Raw genomic sequence first — 23,344 nt, 5'->3', positions numbered from 1 at the left:
CTCAAGAAGCTATTTTCAGTGAGAGATAGCGTCACCTTGAGCCTCCCAGGGGCCTTGGTCAGAAGAAGAGTCTAGCACTGGTCAGAAGAAGAGTCAAGCACCATCATACGTGTTTGCTGCGGTAACTTGGTCTGCCTGCCGTCATAGTCCTGAGCAAGATATGCAGGGCGATACAGGTGCCCCTACCGCTGTCGTTTTATGCAGCCTGCAGTGTTGAGGTGGCATTCATAAACCACGGGAGAGGTTTTCATACGCTCTCGCTCGCTACTGGCCAGCTGTTACTCCTATAAAAAAAATGAGCAGGACCCTTTCCTAGGAAATGTAAAGTAGTTAAATTCTGTGCTGGGATACGGTTTCTCTGGAGGCCACTGTTTCAGAGTTATCAAAAAAGTACCAAAGTTACCTTCAAACGCACCTCTACCCCACAGCCATGACTCATCAGTAAAGATTTCTAGTATATCCTTCGTGGCACTCCCTCCTGCGACTGTACAAAAACTTCCATCTACGTGAACTATCCCCGATATCCGACCGTTCTTGATCTCTACTGATTGCGCTACTGGGGCATCAGCATAATCAGCTACTTTGTTATTATTACTGTAAACGAGCCCGTGAGAGTGACGAACAGGAAACGACCTTTGTAAGCGCTACGCTAATAGTAATTACGTTGACAGTTCCATCCAGTCTTAACCCTTACAACCACAGGCCCTTCGCAGTCAGAAGGCCTGAGGAATACAACGATGTATTTATTTATTGTGTGCTATTAAAATTCGCAATATTGTTAGGTAAAATTTACACGGAAATCAAATTTACAGTTTGTAAGTGCTCGACTAAGTAGAAAGGCCAGTCAATAAACACCAAAAGAAGGTCGAATGTCGGAAATAATTCGTGCATCCACAAATTGTTTTACAGTTCTAGGAGGGAGTGCTACGAACAGCATTGTAGAAATCCTGACCAGTGGGGCTAAGTTAGTTTATGTTAGATTAAGCAGTGTGTAAGCCTAGGGACCGATGACCTCAGCAGTTTCGTCCCACAGGAACTTACGACCACCACCATATCCCAGTACAAAATTTCACTACATTAAATTTCCTACAGAAAAGATCCTGTTCATTTTTTCTGTAGTGTTTGACACGTAGCGGGCGAGAGAATGGGAAATTCCCACGCCTGCTTTATGAAGGCCAGCTATAACATTGCGGGTTGCATAAAACGACAGCGGTAGAGGCAACTAAATCATCCTGTGCATGAAGGCGAACAGAGTTAAAAAGTTTTTTTCTCAAAACACAAGTTCATTATTTCTAACACCTCGAAACCACACACACTCAATATGGAAGTGACAGTTCTTTCACACAAACCTGTCCATTACCAAAGATAGCTCTTTAGCTTTCCATTCATATCGATAAAAGGTTCCCTCTCCTAGATTCTCTGGCCTCGATGGCAAAGTTCAGTTGTAAATGTTCACGCTGTGCTCAACGTACGAATTTATGACCGTTACTTACCGAAAAGTCATATTATTCCAATAAAATATCTCTGTTCACAATAACTCGCGATGCTTCACACTTCTCAATATAATTTGCGTCAGCGTAAAGCTATGTCTTCACCGAAGTAAACATTTATCTATAATTCTCGCTGTCCTCGTTCCGCCGGCCGCGTTGGTCTAGCGGTTCTAGGCGCTCAGTCCGGAACCGCGCCACTGCTACGGTCGCAGGTTCGAATCCTGCCTCGGGCATGGATGTGTGTGATGTCCTTAGGTTAGTTAGGTTTACGTAGTTCTAAGTTCTAGGGGACTGATGGCCACAGATGTTAAGTCCCACAGTGCTCAGAGCCATTTGTCCTCGTTCCATTTCCCGCATGCCGGGCGTATAGTGTGAACACAAATTGCTAACCAACGCTTCCAATACGACTTCAAACTTCCACTGTTGTTCCATGAAACACTCTGATACCTAGTCCCATCGGTACAGCTGTATCTCGGGTAAAATCACTTTGGATTTCGGAGAAGTGTAGGAACACGCGAGGCAGTACTGACCCTATGACTCACTTTAGAGGATAAGTTAAGGAAATGTCAACCTGCATATATAGCATTTGTAGACTTAGAGAAATGTTTCGACAATGTTGACTGAATACTCTATTCGAAATTCTGAAGGTGTCAGAGGCCTATTCACAACTAGTACAGAACCCAGAAGGCAGTTATAAGAGCTGAGGGGCGTGAAAAGGAGGCAGGGGTTGGAAAGGGAGTGAGGTGGGGATGAAGCCTATTCCCGATATTATTCAGTATATAAATTGAACAAGCAATAGAGGAAACCAAAGAGAAATTTGAAAGAGGAATTACAGTTCAGGGAGAACAAATAAAATCGTTGAGGTTTTGTGATGACATAATAATTCTGTTAGCGACAGTAAAGGACTTGGAACAGCAGTTGAACGGAATGGACAGTGTCTTGAAATGAGGATACATGATTAATATCAATAAAAGCAAAAGAAGGATAATGGAAGGTAGTTGAATTAAATCAGTTGATACTAAGGAATCAGATTAGGAAAGGAGACACGTAACGTATTTAATGAGTTTTGCTGTTTCGGCGGCAAAATAACTGTAGTAGAGAGGATGTAAAATGGACTGGCAATGGCATGAAAAGCATTTCTGAGGAAGAGAAATTTGTTAACATCAAATTTAGTTTTAGCTGATAGGAAGTATTTTCTGAATGTATTTGTCTGGATTGTAGCCATGTATGGAAGTGAAACATGGACGATAAACAGTTTGAATAAAAAAGAGCATAGAAGCTTTCGAAATGTGGTGCTACAGAAGAATGCTGAAGGTTAGATAGGTACACCACGTAACTAATGAGGATGTACTGAATAGAACTGGAAGACCAAAAATTTGTGGCACAGTTTGACCAAAAGAAGGGATCGGTTGATATGACACATTCTGAGACATGTAGGGATCACCTGTTTAGTATGGGAGGGTAATGTATTGGAGGGAAGTGTGCTGGGTGAAAATAGTTGAGGGAGACCAACAGATCAATACAGTTAGCACTTTCAGAAAGATATAGGTTGCAGTAGTTACTCAGATATGAAGAGGCTCACACAGGATGGAGTAGTATCGAGAGCGACATCAAACCAGTCTTCGGTCTGAAGGCGACAACCACAACAACAACAACAACGAGCGCTAAAATGAGGTCTCTAGTTGTGAGGAATCAGAAGTTTACGAGCGTAGAAATCATCTTGTGCCAGAACAGTGATAATACTTGAATCGTGTTAACGTTCCAGTGTGCATAACTGCTGTAAAAATCAGGCTTGGCTTTACTTTGTGGTCGTATTGCTATAATATGACTCCTTGCAGCACACAAGTTACATAGACACCCCCGACCTGTGTAAAACATCGTACTGCAATACAAATGTTGCTTTCGTTAAAATCAGACGGGCACATTTCTTCAGGAACTAACAATTATTAACGTGTAGTAGTGCAGCATTTATCCCCTCCGTGTTATTTAGCGTTTAAAATATAACTGTAGGAGATTGTAATATTTTGTCACTGTAGCATGATGACGAGCACTATAAAAGACGAACTTACTTGAACAACTTAATATAGTGAGATCGCTGAATGACAAGACATATGAGCGTGCTTATATTATCTGTGAACTGCTAGTAATATTTGTACGATACAAGAAGAACTAAAAACCGAATGTTGCAGTAGTTGGTCAGATTTCGCACATACTGAATTTGTGCGTACGGTATTTTTCAGTGAATTATAACAAGGATTCAAATAAGACCTACAGAAATTCTTCGGAAGAGCTGAAGTAGTCAAGATAAGATGGCCTCATCTGGGCAAAGGTGAGTTTTTGAATTACGTGCGAAATGTAGTGTTGGACAACACAAATCTCCAAGAAATAAGGTTGTTACATTTGATGAAGATTTTACCACCGATGATCAGCAAAATTTACGCAGATTGTGAAAAGTACTATAGACTCTGGATTGTGCTGATGACGGAGGGTTGTATTCAACTGTTTCTCCAATGCTGATTACAGTAAGACAGTAACAGTGTTAGGGTTCGCATTTACTCCCAACAACCTATTCGTTAGCAGTGCACATGACACCCTAGGCTGCTGTAACAAATTGGAATTTACTCCTTGTGCGAAAATTGCTGATAATTCCGTGTTCAGCCTTCACACTTCTCACTCTGTAATCTTTAACAATATTTTGAGAGTTCTTAATCAATAAGCGATGTAACTGCAGAATGCTTGGCTTGTTTCTCGCCCAAGTGCGATGTCGTTGGTTCATCTCCTCTACAGCTAGTCGTAACTCACTTGTGACCGAATTTGGCAACATGAGATCTCAGTTCCTGTGACATCGCGCGAAACACTTTCAGTAATGTTCGCTTAAACCATTCCAGAGTGGCACGGTATGCTCAGATATGAGGAAAATCACCCGCCGCCACTATTCCGCTTAGGCTGCCGAGAAGGGCATCATCCATGCCTGCCGAAAATCCCGCTGAATCTCTGAACGACTCAGTAGTCTGCCGCACTGCAGTAGTTTAAGCTCGTGATAGGAGTCCCCGGACTGAAGTACTGATCGAATAATTATTCGTTTGACACCACATCCATCAGGGCTCCGAAAACATACATACACACATACTCACGAAGGTGCCTGCGTTTCCGACCTGTGCTTACGGGGCAAATTTCGCTCCATTTGATGTCCCACCCTTTGCTTAACTATTTTTAGTCAAAACTACGATAGCTACTTCATCGTATGTGGCAGAGGTTTCTACCCTATTATTATCCTCCACCCTCACCCCCTCCTTCCCCATGCCTTTCCTGTTCTATTCATGGACGTTGCTGGGAAGAAAGACTGTCGCTAAGCCTCCATATAAACATGAATTTCTCAGATATTCTCGTTGTTGTGGTTTCGGAGACGTATGTAGGAGGAAGTAATATGACGCTCAACTCTTCTTGGAACATATGCTCTCGCAATTTAAACTGTGAACCTCTGTGTTGTACAGTGCTCCTTCTTCTAGTGTCTTTGTTGGGTATTCGCTATCTCTTCCATTAATCGAAATTGGTAATGATCCCAGACTGGCGAGAAATAATAAAGATCTGATCTAAGTGTGTTGCAAGCTCCTAGGAGCAGCGGAAAGTGTTCTGCAACCAGCGAGCATAGGAGAACAGTGTGCATACAAAGACTGCCATACAGCAAGATAGAAGTAAACTAAAACTCGCTTATTACGAAACAAGACTGCGGTCGCAACAAAATAAAACGAAATTCCATACCTTTCTCCAACACACAACAAAAATAGTCTAACACCAATAAATTTCACGTACGCCTATAACTGAGTTCTGCGGAACGTCACCCAGGTTTGTTGGCTTATTTTTTAATTAAGCCAAATAAAATAAACAATGGCTGTTGCTGATGCTGTTTTACCACTTATCTTCGGGTACTGAAATGGAGAAAAATCTTCAATCGGTTTTAGACTTCGGTAATATAAGAAAGAGTTTTTTATTTCCACCTTTTCTTATTATTATGATCTAGTCTTGTACTTCATACTACAAAATTTTTAGGAAATTATTTGTCGTTGTTAGTGATTTCTTTGACCAGATTCTGTAGTTGATATAATTTTTTCCTGTAAACTCAATCCAAAAATTTAAGTAATAGTTGCAGGACCCCACTCACTTTCTGGACCCTGCTTACACCAGTGAATCTTCAAAAAGCATGTTGTTAATAAAAGTAAAAAATACGAAAATTCTGTTTATTTTCAATTTTTTTATGGGTATAAAATACTACTCCTCCTCCCGTTGGTTGTTCTTGTGATCGAAAGTCCAAAAACTAATGTGATGCAGGTCTCCGCGCTATTTATCCTGCGCAAGTCTTCTCCCTCTGCAATTTTTATCCCCGACCCGTCCTTCCAGTATTAAATTGGTAATCCCTTAATGTCTCGTAATGGGTTCTACCAGCCGATTCCTTCTTCTAGTCAGGTTGCGCCACAAATTTCTTTCCTCTCCAAATCTGTTCAGTCCCTGCTCATTAGTTACGTGATCTACCCATCTGATATTCAGCATAAGCTGTTTGCCTTCCATGACTCACTTCCATACATGGCTACACTCCAAACAAATAATTTCAGAAAATACTTCCTAACACTTAAGTCCATATTCAGTGTTAACAAATTTCTGTTGATCAGAAACACTTTCCCCGCGATTGCCAGTATATGTTTCACATCCTTCCTACTTCGGCCATCATCAGTTATTTTGCTGCCCAAATAGCAAAACCTGTGTACTACTTTAAGCGTTTCATTTCCTAATGTAATTCCCTAAGCATTACCTGCTTTAATTCGACTGCATTTCATTAACCTTATTTTGCTTTTATTGATGTTCATCTTATATCCTCCTTCGAAGACTCTGTCCATTCCGCTCAAGTGCTCTTCAGAGCCCTTTGCTGTCTCTGACCGAATTATAGTGTCGTCGGCAAACGTCAAAGTTTTTATTTCTTCTCCCTGGACTTCAATTGCTACTCCAGATTTTTCATTGATTTCGTTCACTGCTTGCTCAGTATACAGATTGAATAAAATCGGAGATGGGCTACAACCCTGTCTCTGCTTCCCTTTCACATCCTTGAACTCGTAGCTGCAGTATGGTTCCTGTATAAGTTGTGAATAGCCCTTCGCTCCCTGTAATGTACCCCTACTGGCTTTAGAATTTCAAAAAGAGTATTCCGGTCAACACTGTCAAAATCTTTTTCTAAATCCACTACATCTACATCTACATTTATACTCCGCAAGCCACCCAACGGTGTGTGGCGGAGGGCACTTCACGTGCCACTGTCATTACCTCTCTTTCCTGTTCCAGTCGCGTATGGTTCGCGGGAAGAGCGACTGTCTGAAAGCCTCCGTGCGCGCTCTAATGTCTCTAATTTAACATTCGTGATCTCCTCGGGAGGTATAAGTAGGGGGAAGCAATATATTCCATACCTTATCCAGAAACGCACCCTCTCGAAACCTGGCGAGCAAGCTACACCGCGATGCCGAGCGCCTCTCTTGCAGAGTCTGCCACTTGAGTTTGTTAAACATCTCTGTAACGCTATTACGCTTACCAAATAACCCTGTGACGAAACGCGCCGCTCTTCTATGGATCTTCTCTATCTCCTCCGTCAACCCTATCTGGTACGGATCCCACACTGATGAGCAATACTCAAGTATAGGTCGAACGAGTGTTTTGTAAGCCACCTCCTTTGTTGATGGACTACATTTTCTAAGGACTCTCCCAACGAATCTCAACCTGGTACGCGCCTTACCAACAATTAATTTTATATGATTATTCCACTTCAAATCGTTCCGCACGCATACTCCCAGATATTTTACAGAAGTAACTGCTACCAGTGTTTGTTCTACTATCATATAATCATACAATAAAGGATCCTTCTTTCTATGTATTCGCAATACATTACATTTGTCTATGTTTAGGGTCAGTTGCCACTCCCTGCACCAAGTGCCTTTCCGCTGCAGATCTTCCTGCATTTCGCTACAATTTTCTAATGCTGCAACTTCTCTGTATACTACAGCATCATCCGCGAAAAGCCGCATGGAACTTCCGACACTATCTACTAGGTCATTTATATATATTGTGAAAAGCAATGTCCCCATAACACTCCCCTGTGGCACGCCAGAGGTTACTTTAACGTCTGTAGACGTCTCTCCATTGAGAACAACATGCTGTGTTCTGTTTGCTAAAAACTCTTCAATCCAGCCACACAGCTGGTCTGATATTCCGTAGGCTCTTACTTTGTTTATCAGGCGACAGTGCGGAACTGTATCGAACGCCTTCCGGAACTCAAGAAAAATGGCATCTACCTGGGAGCCTGTATCTAATATTTTCTGGGTCTCATGAACAAATAAAGCGAGTTGGGTCTCACACGATCGCTGTTTCCGGAATCCGTGTTGATTCCTACATAGTAGATTCTGGGTTTCCAAAAACGAGATGATACTCGAGCAAAAAACGTGTTCTAAAATTCTACAACAGATCTACGTCAGAGATATAGGTCTATAGTTTTGCGCATCTGCTCGACGACCCTTCTTGAAGACTGGGACTACCTGTGCTCTTTTCCAATCATTTGGAACCTTCCGTTCCTCTAGAGACTTGCGGTACACGGCTGTTAGAAGGGGGGCAAGTTCTTTCGCGTAATCTGTGTAGAATCGAATTTGTATCCCGTCAGGTCCAGTGGACTTTCCTCTGTTGAGTGATTCCAGGTGCTTTTCTATTCCTTGGACACTTATTTCGATGTCAGCCGTTTTTTCGTTTGAGCGAGGATTTAGAGAAGGAACTGCAGTGCGGTCTTCCTCTGTGAAACAGCTTTGGAAAAAGGTGTTTAGTATTTCAGTTTTACGCGTGTCATCCTCTGTTTCAATGCCATCATCATCCCGGAGTGTCTGGATATGCTGTTTCGAGCCACTTACTGATTTAACGTAAGACCAGAACTTCCTAGGATTTTACGTCAAGTCGGTACATAGAATTTTACTTTCGAATTCACTGAACGCTTCACGCATACCCCCCCTTACGCTAACTTTGACATCGTTTAGCTTCTGTTTGTCTGAGAGGTTTTGGCTGCGTTTAAACTTGGAGTGAAGCTCTCTTTGCTTTCGCAGTACTTTCCTAACTTTGTTGTTGTACCACGGTGGGTTTTTCCCGTCCCTCACAGTTTTACTCGGCACGTACCTGTCCAAAACACATTTTACGATTGCCTTGGACTTTTTCCATAAAGACTCAACATTGTCAGTGTCGGAACAGAAATTTTCGTTTTGATCTGTTAGGTAGTCTGAAATCTGCCTTCTATTACTCTTGCTAAACAGATAAACCTTCCTCCCTTTTTTTTATATTCCTATTAACTTCCATATTCAGGGATGCTACAACGGCCTTATGATCACTGATTCCCTGTTCTGCGCTTACAGAGTCGAAAAGTTCGGGTCTGTTTGTTATCAGTAGGTCCAAGATGTTATCTCCACGAGTCGGTTCTCTGTTTAATTGCTCGAGGTAATTTTCGGATAGTGCACTCAGTATAATGTCACTCGATGCTCTGTCCCTACCACCCGTCGTAAACATCTGAGTGTCCCAGTCTATATCTGGTAAATTGAAACCTCCACCTAAGACTATAACATGCTGAGAAAATTTATGTGAAATGTATTCCAAACTTTCTCTCAGTTGTTCTGCCACTAATGCTGCTGAGTCGGGAGGTCGGTAAAAGGAGCCAATTATTAACCTAGCTCGGTTGTTGAGTGTAACCTCCACCCATAATAATTCACAGGAACTATCCACTTTTACTTCACTACAGGATAAACTACTACTAACAGCGACGAAAACGCCACCACCGGTTGCATGCAATCTATCCTATCTAAACACCGTCTGCACCTTTGTAAAAATTTCGGCAGAATTTATCTCGGCTTCAGCCAGCTTTATGTACCTATAACGATTTCAGCTTCGGTGCTTTCTATCAGCGCTTGAAGTTCCGGTACTTTACCAACGCAGCTTCGACAGTTTACAATTACAATACCGATTGCTGCTTGGTCCCCGCATGTCCTGACTTTGCCCCGCACCCGTTGAGGCTGTTGCCCTTTCTGTACTTGCCCAAGGCCATCTAACCTAAAAAACCGCCCAGCCCACGCCACACAACCCCTGCTACCCGTGTAGCCGCTTGCTGCGTGTAGTGGACTCCTGACCTATCCAGCGGAACCCGAAACCCCACCACCCTATGGCGCAAGTCGAGGAATCTGCAGCCCACACGGTCGCAGAACCGTCTCAGCCTCTGGTACAGAGCCGAGTGGAGGGTCTGAATCAAAGGTCCGCAGTCAATCCTGTCAACGATGCTGCAGATGGTGAGCTCTGCTTTCATCCCGCTAGCGAGACTGGCAGTCTTCACCATATCAGATAGCCGCCGGAAGCCAGAGAGGATTTCCTCCGATCCATAGCGACACACATCATTGGTGCCGAAATGAGCGACCACCTGCAGATGGGTGCACCCTGTACCCTTCATGGCATCCGGAAGGACCCTTTCCACATCTGGAATGACTCCCCCCGGTATGCACACGGAGTGCACATTGGTTTTCTTCCCCTCTCTTCCTGCCATATCCCTAAGGGGTCCCATTACGCGCCTGACGTTGGAGCTCCCAACTACCAGTAAGCCCACCCTCTGCGACCGCCCGGATCTTGCAGACTGAGTGGCAACCTCTGGAACAGGACAAGCAGCCATGTCAGGACGACGATCAGTATCAGCCTGAGACAGAGCCTGAAACTGGTTCGTCAGACAAACTGGAGAGGCCTTCCGTTCAGCCCTCCGGAATGTCTTTCGCCCCCTGCCACACCTTGAGACGACCTCCCACTAATGTTTGAAACATAGTTTTGTCTTTCCTTGAAGTATCTTCTCATTTAAGTCGTAGGATTAGTACTGCCTCGCGTGTGGCAACATTTCTTCCGAGATTGGCTTCTACCAGTTTTTCCATTCTGCTTATGTAAAGAATTGGTGCTAGTATTTTGCAATCATGACTTACTAAACTGATAGTTCAGTGATATTTACGCCTGTCAGCACCTGCTTTTGTGGAATAGGAATCAACTCTCATTGGTAGTACACGTTATTGGATAGGCGTGCTAAGATTAAAGTCCGATACTAGTGCTGTTGACGAGACGACAATACTGGCGGGTGGTTCAAAAAGAGCGCCGGTCTTGATATATCAAAGTAACAAGTTCATTTTTACAAAAAAACACAAACAAAATACATAAAGTTTATCCATCCTCCCGGTTTCATGTATGAAAAATATGAGGCATATGACCTCTCTACCGCGCTGGCGTGCAAGAATCTGTCCATGAAATTCACAATGACCGCACGACACGTTTCCACATTCGATTAGCTCACAACTCATCGAATTTCCTCCTCCAAATCATGGATGCTTCTGGGTGTACTGGCGTACAACACTGATTTAAGATGACCCCAGAGGAAAAAAGCACAAGGACTTAAGTCACATGACCTTGGTGACCATTGATTATCAGCTCTGCGCGAAATGAGGCGATCCGGGAATCGTTCATGGAGCAAACGAATTGTTTCGCGGGAAGTATGGCAGGTACTATCATGCCGCTGTAACCATAACTCTCAGATGTCGAGTCCATCCAAATGAGGCCACAAACTGCCTTATCGTCGTACCGTATCGGTTATCGTTTACTGTCACAGCTTGTCCTGCCTCATTAAAATAAAAAAAAAAAGCCGATGACGCCGTCCGGCCAAAATCCGCATCATACTGCAACTCCTTGTGGGTGCGTTTCCCTTCCTTGTCTCATGCAAGGTTTTTCTGACCCCCCACCCAGGTACGGCAGCTCTCCTCATTCACAAAGCGATTTAAGTGGAGATGTGGTTCATCACTGAAGATGATACCGTCCGTAAAGCTGTCGCCGTCTTGTCGTCCTCTGAGAACTCTGTCAAAAAACTATTGTCACTTCTGGTGATCAGTCTCTTAGAGCTGCTGCGCCAACTGAATTTAACAGGGGTAGTAGTGGAGATCATACCGGAGAATTTCCCGTACTGAAGAAAAACTTGAGGCGAATTGACGGGAACGGTGTCGAATTGATTTCCCTGGGCTAACAGCCACACTGTCACGAACCATCTTAATGTTCTGCTCACTCTGACCAGAACAACGACGCCAAGGGTTTTAAGTGTTCATTGTTGAGCTCGGCTCAAAGAAGTTTTTCTTTTCAGGGTTGGCACACCCAAGTGAACTGCTCCATGGTTAGGCCGGCATTACGCTATCAAATTTCTTTGTCAAAGTTGATATGTCAAATATTTTTGTCGAAGAAGTTTGATGGTGTAATAGGGCACTTTGTCAAATCTCGTCTGTCGCCAAATAAATTCGATCAAATCTAGGGCCCTGGTGTAGACTTGATCATAAAAGCCGCTGTTCACTGCAATGTGACATGTTACCACGTGGAGCTGCAGCGTCCTGTCATCTGTAGTGTGTTTATAAACATGGCCGGTAAATACAATTGGTGTGTACCGAAAACTAAAAAATTAATGGAGATGTATGAAGCTGATGAGGCGCTTTACAACGTGAGGCACCCTGAATACAGAAATAGATTAAGAAGATTGGAGACCTAACCCAACTCTCTCCTGTAGCAAGAAATCAGAGTGTTACAGTGGGCCTGTCTTCTGCAGATATATTTATTTATTTATTTAACCTGATCAGATTAGGGCCATCAGGCCCTCTCTTACATCAGACCAGTGTTCCACACATGCAGCATTTCACACATCAGAGTTACATCATGACCATAGTTTAAATGAGAAAATTAGCTTACTCTAGTGACAATATGAATAAAGAGTAGTGACTAAGACCTAATAAAGTAAATGCTGGCAGTATTTTTGCAACAGGTGCTATACATACAGATTATGATAAAAGCAATGAAATGAAATGAAATGTCTTGTGGCTAGGGCCTCCCGTCGGGTAGACCGTTCGCCTGGTGCAGGTCTTTCGAGTTGACGCCATTTCGGCGACCTGCGCGTCGATGGGGATGAAATGATGATGATTAGGACAACACAACACCCAGTCCCTGAGCGGAGAAAATCTCCGACTCAGCCGGGAATCGAACCCGGGACCTTAGGATTGACATTCCGTCGCGCTGACCATTCAGCTACCGGGGCCGGACATAAAAGCAATAATAATAACAGTAAAAAAAATCAAATAATAATGACAAACATGAGAAGGATTGGAAATAGTAATGAAGGTTTGTGCAGATGTACATAATATCTTGGTGTGTAAAGTAGATGCAGAAGGTGACTGAGCGATGCAATGGAACGGAGAGGATTTTATTATAATGGGAACGTGTGTTTCTGTCATGTTGTTCCGACATGAGCGTTAGGGACTAGGAGAGATATGAGGGACAGTGTACATTTATAAGGCAGTAGATGAGACAGAGTGTATGGAAATCTCTGCGTTTGTCTGCACGCAGCCAGGACAATTTTGCATATGCTGGTGAAATGTGATCAAAAAGTCGAACGTCACAGATATATCGGACGCAGGCATTCATGACCAGTTCTAGACGTCGGGAATTTTCCTGAGAGAGGCCTTGTAGGATAATATCGCTGTAGTCGATGATTGGGAGTATAAGCGTTTGTACTAATTTCTTTTTCAGATCGAAAGGGAAGAGTTTTTTATATTTTTGTAGGACTTGAAGGGATGCTGATGCTTTTTTGCACACTGCAATTACGTGCTCTGTCCAATTTAGATTTTCATCTATTATTACTCCCAAACTCTTTGCTGAGGGAGAGAAGTTAATATTTGTTCCATTTAGGATAAGAGGTGGTACGGATTCCCGATGTTTTGGGCTAATGAGCTTAGATTGACCAACAAGTACCGCTTGGGTTTTAGATGGGTTTAGTTTTAGACCTATGTCCTGTGCCCATTTTGACAGTGCATCTAGGTCAGTTGAAATTTTCAATAGCTTTCTTGAGATTGCTTGGTTTCGCACTTAGATACAACTGAAGGTCATCAGCATACATATGGTATTTGCAGTAGGTCAGAACCGATGACACATCATTGACATACAGAGAGAAGAGTATAGGACCTAATACTGAGCCTTGGGGAACGCCTGACGCTACCTGCCGCCATTGTGATTTTATGTTCCCTGACAGGACGCGTTGCTGACGAGACGTCATGTATGAACGAAACCATTGCACTGCACTTGGTGAGAAATGTAGACCGCTAAGTTTGGCCAGTAAGATGCCGAAGTCGACAGTATCAAATGCTTTGCTGAAATCTAAGAAGCAAATCATAGTAGCTTCTTGTCTGTCCATGGCAAGTTTCAGGTCATCTGTCACCTTTATCAGAGCGGATGTTGTGCTTCGATGTTTACGGAAACCTGATTGGTATTCGTCTAGTAGGTTGTTAGTAGTTAGGTAGTTGGTGAGCTGGTCATGAACTATATATTCTAAGGCCTTTGATAGTGCAGGAAGAAGGCAGATGGGGCGGTAGTCGGAGGGTGCTGTGGCGATGTCCTTTTTAGGAAGTGGCTTAATTTGTCCCAGTTTCCAGGCCTCAGGGAAAATACTTGTGATTAATGAATCGTTGAAAATGTCTGTTATAGAGGGCAGTAGTTGGTCAATAATAAGTTTTACCATCTGATAGTGATACCATCATGCCCAGTAGATGCTGATCTAATCCGCATTATCGCTTTCTTGACAGTACTGCAAGTGACGTGCTGTAGATAGAATTTTTATTCGCTACAGTCGTTCATCCCCATGAAGTAATCAATGATTCTGTTGTTTTTTTTTTAGTTCATCAGTCAGCCAAGGTGCAGGTTGCCTTTTTGCTTTTCTGGTCTTTATTGGAGCATTTTTCATATAATTCAGTAATTTTGTTACTGAAATCCTGGAGTTTGTCGTTTATGTCCATGAGGGGAGTAGAGGTCGTCCCCCAAACTACTTCTTGTGCCTCAGTTTCGAGTTCAGGCAAATTTATGCGTTTGAAGTCTCGGTATGTAGACAGCTTTTGTTTCTTCCTAGGACATTCTAGTGAATACGTCATGGAAGTGGTGTCATGGGCAGACATGCCAGGCGCAGATATTTGAGAGGGAGCGGATTATTCTGTTCGAAGATCTCGTTGCGAATATATCTATGAAAGTGTGACTGGTAGTTGTGTGATGAGTAGGTGCCAGCTGAAGTAGCGTCATATTTGAGGAAGAAAGCATCCTCTTAAATTTCCCAGTGGAAGGACTATTGCACAGAAAATTGATGTTAGTGTCACCTGCTATAATTACATGTTCATATGACGATTCGAGACTAGAGAGGGCAGTTTCGAAGCAGGAGAACCCACCTACTTTAGGAGGTTTGTAAAGGACACATATTAAGCACTTTCTGTTGATCTCTATGAACATATATTCCACTTGTTTATCTACATTGTTGTCGGATGTGTGCAGTACTGTAGGTGACAAATCGGAGCGTATGTACGCCCCTACTCCGCCCCTCGTCTGTTGCATCTGTCGTGCCTGGGAAAGATATAGCCATCTAGGTTTACGGAAGTTGTAGGAATACTTGGTTTGAGCCAAGTCTCTGACAAAAGTATTACGTGTATGTCAGCAGTTTGAAATATATATTTGAACTCGTCGAAGTGAGCTGGCAGAGACTGGACATATGCATGTGCAGTATGCAGCTTGGTGCGTTCGGGTGTTGATTGCCCGAGGAGGCTGCCGACCGATGTTTGCGGGTCGTGGTTGGCGGTGACAAGAGGGTCTGGCATGAGGAATGCGGAAGGTTTTGTAGAACCTGGCGACTTACGATCCACTCTATGACTTCTGTCAATGTCACTCAGTCACTTGCACGCCTAGCTTTTCTTGGACAAGGTTTATCACAAGTTCATCTGTGTTCTCTCTGCTGCTCTCTGGAATGCCGAACAGTTTGAGATTATTGCGTCTCTGATATTGTTCGAGCTCGTCCGTCTTCTCGATCAATTTCTGTTCGAGCAGTCGTGCTTTCTCCTCACTTGCTTTTAACGATGCGTCCAGAGCACGGATCTCGCTCGCATTCGCCTCCAGAGTTTTCTGGATTTTGTCCGTCACTGCTGCAGTGACAGCATCAGTGATGGTTTGAACAACGAGCCCGAGCGTCTCCTCGGCCTGCAGCGAGGCACTCACCTCAGCCTTCACGAGTGCGCCGATGTCAGCGATGCCGCCGCAGCTCCCGGTGTAGACTCCACGCCTGCGCTGTCGCCGGCCTGGCCGTTGGCTGCACTGCGCGTTGTTCGGCGATTTTCCATTTTAAGTGCGGTTCCGTGTAATTGGTGCTCAGTATGTGATGTAAAATACGACACTCGGCAGTAGATATACGGCTTTAGTATATGCAGACTAGCCTAACTGCTTAAAACACCTCCAGATTTCACGTAAACTTGCGAGCCAAGTTAACGCACGTCACTCACTCTCCGCCATGTAGCACTTCTTAAGTGAGTATTGTGCTTTGTGATACGACGAGACATTTCACTGAGCAAATACTGAAATGTATGCTCATCCATTCTTAAGTAATTTATGTACGACTTGACGTCCTCCACTACAAGCTCACGGAACTAATTTTGTTGAATGCTTTTATCGTCTCTTCGTAAAACTCACGGCTTCACCCAGTTACGTTTCCTTTTTTTTCCTCCGCTTCTATTTCACATGTGCATACATTGCAATTGTGGTACGTGGAACTGCTGCGGTTAATAACAAGTTGTTGTTGTCAGCCCCCTTGAACTTGGGCGAAAATTATGATGACAGTGTAATACCCCTTTTTAGCGCCACGTCAAAGATCTTTGTCAAATGAATTTGACGAATATTTCATCATATCTTTGACAAAGAAATTTGATAGTGTAATACCGGCCTTACACACTAATGCGCGCCAGCCGTGGTGGCCGAGTGGTTCCAGGCGCTACAGTCTGGAACCGCGCTACCGATACGGTCGCAGGTTCGAATCCTGCCTCGGGCATGGATGTATGTGATGTCCTTAGGTTAGTAAGGTTTAAGTAGTTCTAAGTTCTAGGCGACTGATGACCTCAGAGTTAAGTCCCATAGTGCTCAGCCATTTGAACCACTAATGCGAGAATTCAAACTGAGTCACCAATCGGAATGTTTCATCTACATCTACATGATTACTATGCAATTCACATTTAAGTGCTTGGCAGAGGGTTCATCGAACCACAATATCTCCCCACCATTCCACTCCCGAACAGCGCGCGGGAAAAACGAACACCTAAACCTTTCTGTTCGAGCTCTGATTTCTCTTATTGTATTTTTATGATCATTCCTACCTATGTAGGTTGGGCTCAACAAAATATTTTCGTATTCGGAAGAGAAATTTGGCGACTAAAATTTCGTAAATAGATCTCGCCGCGACGAAAAACTCATTGCTTTAATGACTTCCATCCCAACTCGCGTATCATATCTGCCACACTCTCTCCCCTATTACGTGGTAACACAAAACGAGCTGCCTTTTTTGCACCCTTTCGATGTCCTCCGTCAATCCCACCTGGTAAGGATCCCACACCGCGCAGCAATATTCTAACAAAGGACGAACGAATGTAGTGTAAGCTGTCTCTTTAGTGGACTTGTTGCATCTTCTAAGTGTCCTGCCAATGAAACGCAATCTTTGGCTCGCCTTCCCCACAATATTATCTATGTGGTCTTTCCAGCTGAAGTTGTTCGTAATTTTAACCCCCAGGTACTTAGTTGAATTGACAGTCTTGAGAATTGTACTATTTATCGAGTAATCAAATTCCAACGGATTTCTTTTGGAACTCATGTGGATCACCTCACACTTTTCGTTATTTAGCGTCGACTGCCAGCTGCCACAACATACAGCAATCTTTTTCTAAATCGCTTTGCAACTGATACTGGTGTTCGGATGACTTTACTAGACGGTAAATTACAGCATCATCTGCGAACAACCTAAGAGAACTGCTCAGATTGTCACCCAGGTCATTTATATAGATTAGGAACAGCAGAGGCCCCAGGTCGCTTCCCTGGGGAACACCTGATATCACTTCAGTTTTACTGGATGATTTGCCGTCTATTACTACGAACTGAAAATAACCGAACTATCAGTTTAATAACTCATGGCTGCAAAATACTAACGCGAATTCTTTACAGACGAATGGAAAAACTAGTAGAAGCCGACCTCGGGAAAGATCAGTTTGGATTCCGTAGAAATATTGGAACACGTGAGGCAATACTGACCCTACGACTTATCTTGGAAACTAGATTAAGGAAAGGCAAACCTACGTTTCTAGCATTTGTAGACTTAGAGAAAGCTTTTGACAATGTTGACTGGAATACCCTTTCACATTCTGAAGGTGGCAGGGGTAAAATGCAGGGAACGAAAGGCTATTTACAATTTGTACAGAAACCAGATGGCAGTTATAAGAACTGAGGGGCATGAAAGGGAAGCAGTGGTTGGGAAGGGAGTGAGTCAGGGTTGTAGTCTCTCGCCGATGTTATTCAATCTGTATATTGAGCAAGCAGTGAAGGAAACAAAAGAAAAATTCGGAGTAGGTATTAAAATCCATGGAGAAGAAATAAAAACCTTGAGGTTCGCCGATGACATTGTAATTCTGTCAGAGACAGCAAAGGACTTGGAAGAGCAGTTGAACGGAATGGACAGTGTCTTGGAAGGAGGATATAAGATGAACATCAACAAAAGCAAAACGAGGATAATGGAATGCAGTTGAATTAAGTCGCGAGATGCTGAGGGGATTAGATTAGGAAATGAGACACATAAAGTAGTAAAGGAGTTTTGCTATTTGGGGAGCAAAATATCTGATGATGGTCGAAGTAGAGAGGATATAAAATGTAGACTGGCAATGGCAAGGAAAGCGTTTCTGAAGAAGAGAAATTTGTTAACATCGAGTATTGATTTAAGTGTCAGGGAGTCATTTCTGAAAGTATTTGTATGGAGTGTTGCCATGTATGGAAGTGAAACATGGACGATAAATAGTTTGGACAAGAAGAGAATAGAAGCTTTCGAAATGTGGTGCTACAGAAGAATGCTGAAGATTAGATGGGTAGATCACGTAACTAATGAGGAGGTATTGAATAGGATTGGTGAGAAGAGAAGTTTGTGGCACAACTTGACTAGAAGAAGGGATCGGTTGGTAGGACATGTTCTGAGGCATCAAGGGATCACCAATTTAGCATTGGAGGGCAGCGTGGAGGGTAAAAATCGTAGAGATGAATACACCAAGCAGATTCAGAAGGATGTAGGTTGCAGTAGGTACTGGGAGATGAAGAAGGTTGCACAGGATAGAGTAGCATGGAGAGCTGCATCAAACCAGTCTCAGGACTGAAGACCACAACAACTACGAACTGCGACCTTCCTGACAGGAAATCACGAATCCAGTCTCACAACTGAGACGATACCCCAGAGCTTGATTAGAAGTCGCTTGTGAGGAACGGTGTCAAAAGCCTTCCGGAAATCCAGAAATACGGAATCAACCTAAGATCCCCTGTCGATAGAGGCCATTACTTCGTGCGAATAAAGAGCTAGCTGCGTTGCACAAGAACGATGTTTCCTGAAACCATGCTGATTACGTATCAATAGATCGTTCCCTTCGAGGTGATTCATAATGTTTGAATACAGTATATGCTCCAAAACCTTTCTGCAAACCGACGTCAATACATAACGAATCGAAAGAATGTCACCAACCGGCAAACAAAAGTTCACCAACCGTTTCAAAACCGGCGCTCTTTCTGAACCACCCTTAAGATTACACGACAGAAAAGAGAAAATCAGGTAGTGAAGGAAGCGGAAGTAAAAACAGACGAAAAGGAAGTTACTCAAAATGTGCGAGAAAAATCACGCGACTGTTGTATGGAGAACGTCACTAGTTGTGGTATCGGTCTTTTCAGAGTGTGTGTGTGTGTGTGTGTGTGTGTGTGTGTGAGCGCGCGCTCCGCCACTGTGCGACGCCGCCGCCGCCGCCGGCGCGCCGCCCCACGCCTGGGATACCGTAGCGCCAGGCCCGGGACGCTAACGGCGACCGCAAACAGGCGCGGCACGCGGCGTTAGCTGGCTGCCGCCACACCTCAGACCTTGGCCGTGTTTAGCGACGCTGCTGCAGCCGCTGGCCGCGACACGGCGGTCGCACGTGCCGCGCTCGTAATATAAACACCCAGCATAGCAGAAGCGCGGGGCAGAAGCGCTAGCCAACAGGTCGCCGCGCGACCTGGCACGTGTCCGTCTCTTGACGGATTTCCAACAGAGCGCGCTGCCAGACGGATGCTATCGCGACTATTGTTAAGCAGCCGCGCATCCAAGGTTCCGTACTGGGGAAACAAAATTTTTTTCTCTCCCTCCCTGCCTACCTCCCTCCACTACACATTCCTACGATTTTAATATTAGTAGCAATAAAAACACTGACTCAAAAAAAAATTGCAACGCCAGAAAATAATTAGTGTAGAGTAATGAAATTTCGGGAATACGTTTGTCTAGGTAACATTCACTACTGGCCATTAAAATTGCTACACCACGAAGATGACGTGCTACAGACGCGAAATTTAACCGACAGGAAGAAGATGCTGTGATATGCAAATGATTAGCTTTTCAGAGCATTCCCACAAGACTGGCGCCGGTGGCGACGCCTACAACGTGCTGACGTGAGGAAAGGTTCCAACCGATTTCTCATACACAAACAGCAGTTGACCGGCGTTGCTTGGTGAAACGTTGTTGTGAGGCCTCGTGTAAGGAGGAGAAATGCGTACCATCACGTTTCCTACTTTGATAAAGGTCGGATTGTAGCCTATCGCGATTGCGGTTTATCGTATCGCGACATTGCTGCTCGCGTTGGTCGAGATCCGATAACTGTTAGCAGAACATGGAATCGGTGGGTTCGGGAGGGTAATACGGAACGCCGTGCTGGATCCCGACAGCCTCGTACCACTAGCAGTCGAGATGACAGGCATCTTATCCGCATGGCTGTAACGGATCGTGCAGCGACGTCTCGATCCCTGAGTCAACAGATGGGGACGTTTGCAAGACAACAGCCATCTGCACGAACAGTTCGACGACGTTTCCAGCAGCATGGACTATCAGCTCGGAGACCATGGCTGCGGTTACCCGTGACGCTGCATCACAGACAGGAGTACCTGCGATGGTGTACCCAACGACGAACGTGGGTGCACTAATGGTAAAACGTCATTTTTTCGGATGAATCCAGGTTTTGTTTACAGCATCATGATGGTCGCATCCGCATTTGACGACATCGCTGTGAATGCATATTTGAAGCGTGTATTCGTCATCGCCGTACTGGCGTATCACCCAGCGTGATGGTGTGGGGTGCCATTGGTTACACGTCTCGGTCACCTCTTGTTCGCATTGACGGCACTTTGAACAGTGGACGTTACATTTCAGATGGGTTACGACCCGTGGCTCTACCCTTCATTCGATCCCTGCGTAGCCCTACATTTCAGCAGGATAATGGACGACTGCATGTTGCAGGTCCTGTACGGGTCTTTTTGGATACAGAAAATGTTCGATTGCTGTCCTGGCCAGCACATTCTCCAGATCTCTCACCAATTGAAGACGTCTGGTCAATGGTGGCCGAGCAACTGGCTCGTCACAATACGCCAATCACTACCCTTCATGAATTGTGGTATCGTGTTGAAGCTACATGGACTACTGTACCTGTACACGCCATCCAAGCTCTGTTTGACTCAATGCCCAGGCGTATCAAGCCCATTATTACGGCCAGAGGTGGTTGTTCTGGGTACTCATTTCTCAGACTCTATGCACCCAAATTGCTTGAAAACGTAATCACATGTCAGTTCTAGTATAATATATTTGTCCAATGAATACACGTTTATCATCTGCATTTCTTCTTGGTGTAGCAATTTTAATGACCAGTAGTGTATTTAAGTGATGAACATTCCAAGATCACAGCTTTAACCTAAGCACGACAAACCCACTGCAGTTGTCAACTGCTTGTACGTTAATAACCGCCAGAATACTGAATGCACGCAGGCAAACGTGTATTCATTGTGTAGTGCAGGTGCTGAATGTCAGTTTGTGGGATAGAGTTCTATGGTTGTTGCACTTCGTCGGTCAATGAACGGACTGTTAATGGTATTTGTGGATGACTCTGGAAATGTTGTCCGACAGTGTCCCATATGTGCTAGATCGGAGACAGATATGGTAGTCTAGCAGGCCAAGGCAATATTAGACACCCTTCAGCGCATGTTGAGTTACAACGGCGGAGCCGTGATCTATTTTCAAAGAATATTCTTAAGAATTTATTTAATTTACTAGCGATTCATCAAGAACATTAACACATTTAATCACACTATGTAAGCATGGAAGTAGTTGCCAGGGAGTAACTGATGAAATCGTAACCAAATTCCTTTTAACAAATGGGAATTTTACTCACTTTAATAGCGCCTAAAAGCATTTTTTAAAAGAAACAGATTAAAAATTATAATCAGAAAGCACCCTGTAAATATCAAAGTTACAATTTATTCAGAGGCAGAAAGAAACAAGTTTTGACTGTATGAGCTCTCGGGCAGAGAACCTTGCCGCTCCCTTTTGACACGGCCGTAGTTACGACCGGTCACAACAGTCTCTGAAACACTACACTGGTGCAAATCTGCAACACACCAGATTACTTTAAACTAAGAGTTTTAACAATTTACGCAAGCACACAAACTATGCACCCCCCCCCCCCCCGTAGGTGGGATGGAAACGGTACAAAACACTAACAATTAAAATATTAACTTTGCCAGCGATGGTGCAACTTTATTTTAACTTCTAAGAAAAGTCTTACGGTAAAACGGTGGCAACTTTACATGCTAAAATGGTCATTTAAACAAAATCCCATGAAATTCAATCTTATATAAAATTCTACACGGTTGGCCAAACAATAGTTCAGATGCTCTACAGTACACAGGTACCGCCTCTCCAGATCATAGGCAATAATATCAAAGTTTCCAAAGATCAAAATATATTTCAGGTATTAGGTCGTTACACTCCAAGCAATAAATTCGTTAAAATACCAAATCCGACAAACATGACAGAGGCAGCTACTAACGTATGGCAGATTGATAGGGAGATTACCAAACAACCCGAACCGGAGGTTGCTCTAACCCACCCCTACTCCACAAGGGAAAAACGGACCACCCAATTTACAAACAACCATCTTCCAGCGGGTGGGCAAGCGGAGAAGAATGGTGGGACGACCCCAAAGCAAAACGGCTGGTGACCTCACCAAGAAAACAAGTAGAATTTAACAAGAGTAAATCAAACAACATATCACCAATCACTAAACTTCTAATAAACTGCGATTTCTCTAGAGGACCTGGCGCAGCACCCCAAATCGCTCTCCCGAACCGTCCGCTGCCAGCCGCTTCAACGGACGCAGGAAGGCGCGCCGATCTCCCGTCTCACGGCGTTGCAGCTCGCACCGGCCAGACCGATGTCGTGGGTTGACTCCTGTTGCTCTTGTGTCGACCGCGAAGTCACTAACCCTCGCTATACGGCGCGGCCCACTGGACTCACGTGGCGGCCTCACATGCGCCGACGCTCAAGACGGACAAGTCATCTTGTGTCTCAGTGCGCGACCGACCAACCAATCGATCCAACCGCCAATGACCATTCCTCGAGCAGACTGGCGGCCTAACGCGCAGTCTCAGATGCAGGAACTAAGCTCCGACCGGGCGACCACTCGCTGTGTTCTCTTACTGGCGGAGTGGAAAGACTATCATTTTGCCGGCTTTAAAGGTTGATCCGAATGACAGACATACTAGCACTCCGAACAGCAGACGCACTAACTGCCTAACAAATGCGGACGAGGGACAGACTAGCAAGCTGGGGGACGAGAGACTGACAGACTGGCGAG

The sequence above is a fragment of the Schistocerca piceifrons genome, chromosome 8 (assembly GCF_021461385.2).
Source record: "Schistocerca piceifrons isolate TAMUIC-IGC-003096 chromosome 8, iqSchPice1.1, whole genome shotgun sequence".
NCBI lineage: Eukaryota > Metazoa > Arthropoda > Insecta > Orthoptera > Acrididae > Schistocerca > Schistocerca piceifrons.
This window is presented reverse-complemented; position numbering follows the sequence as displayed.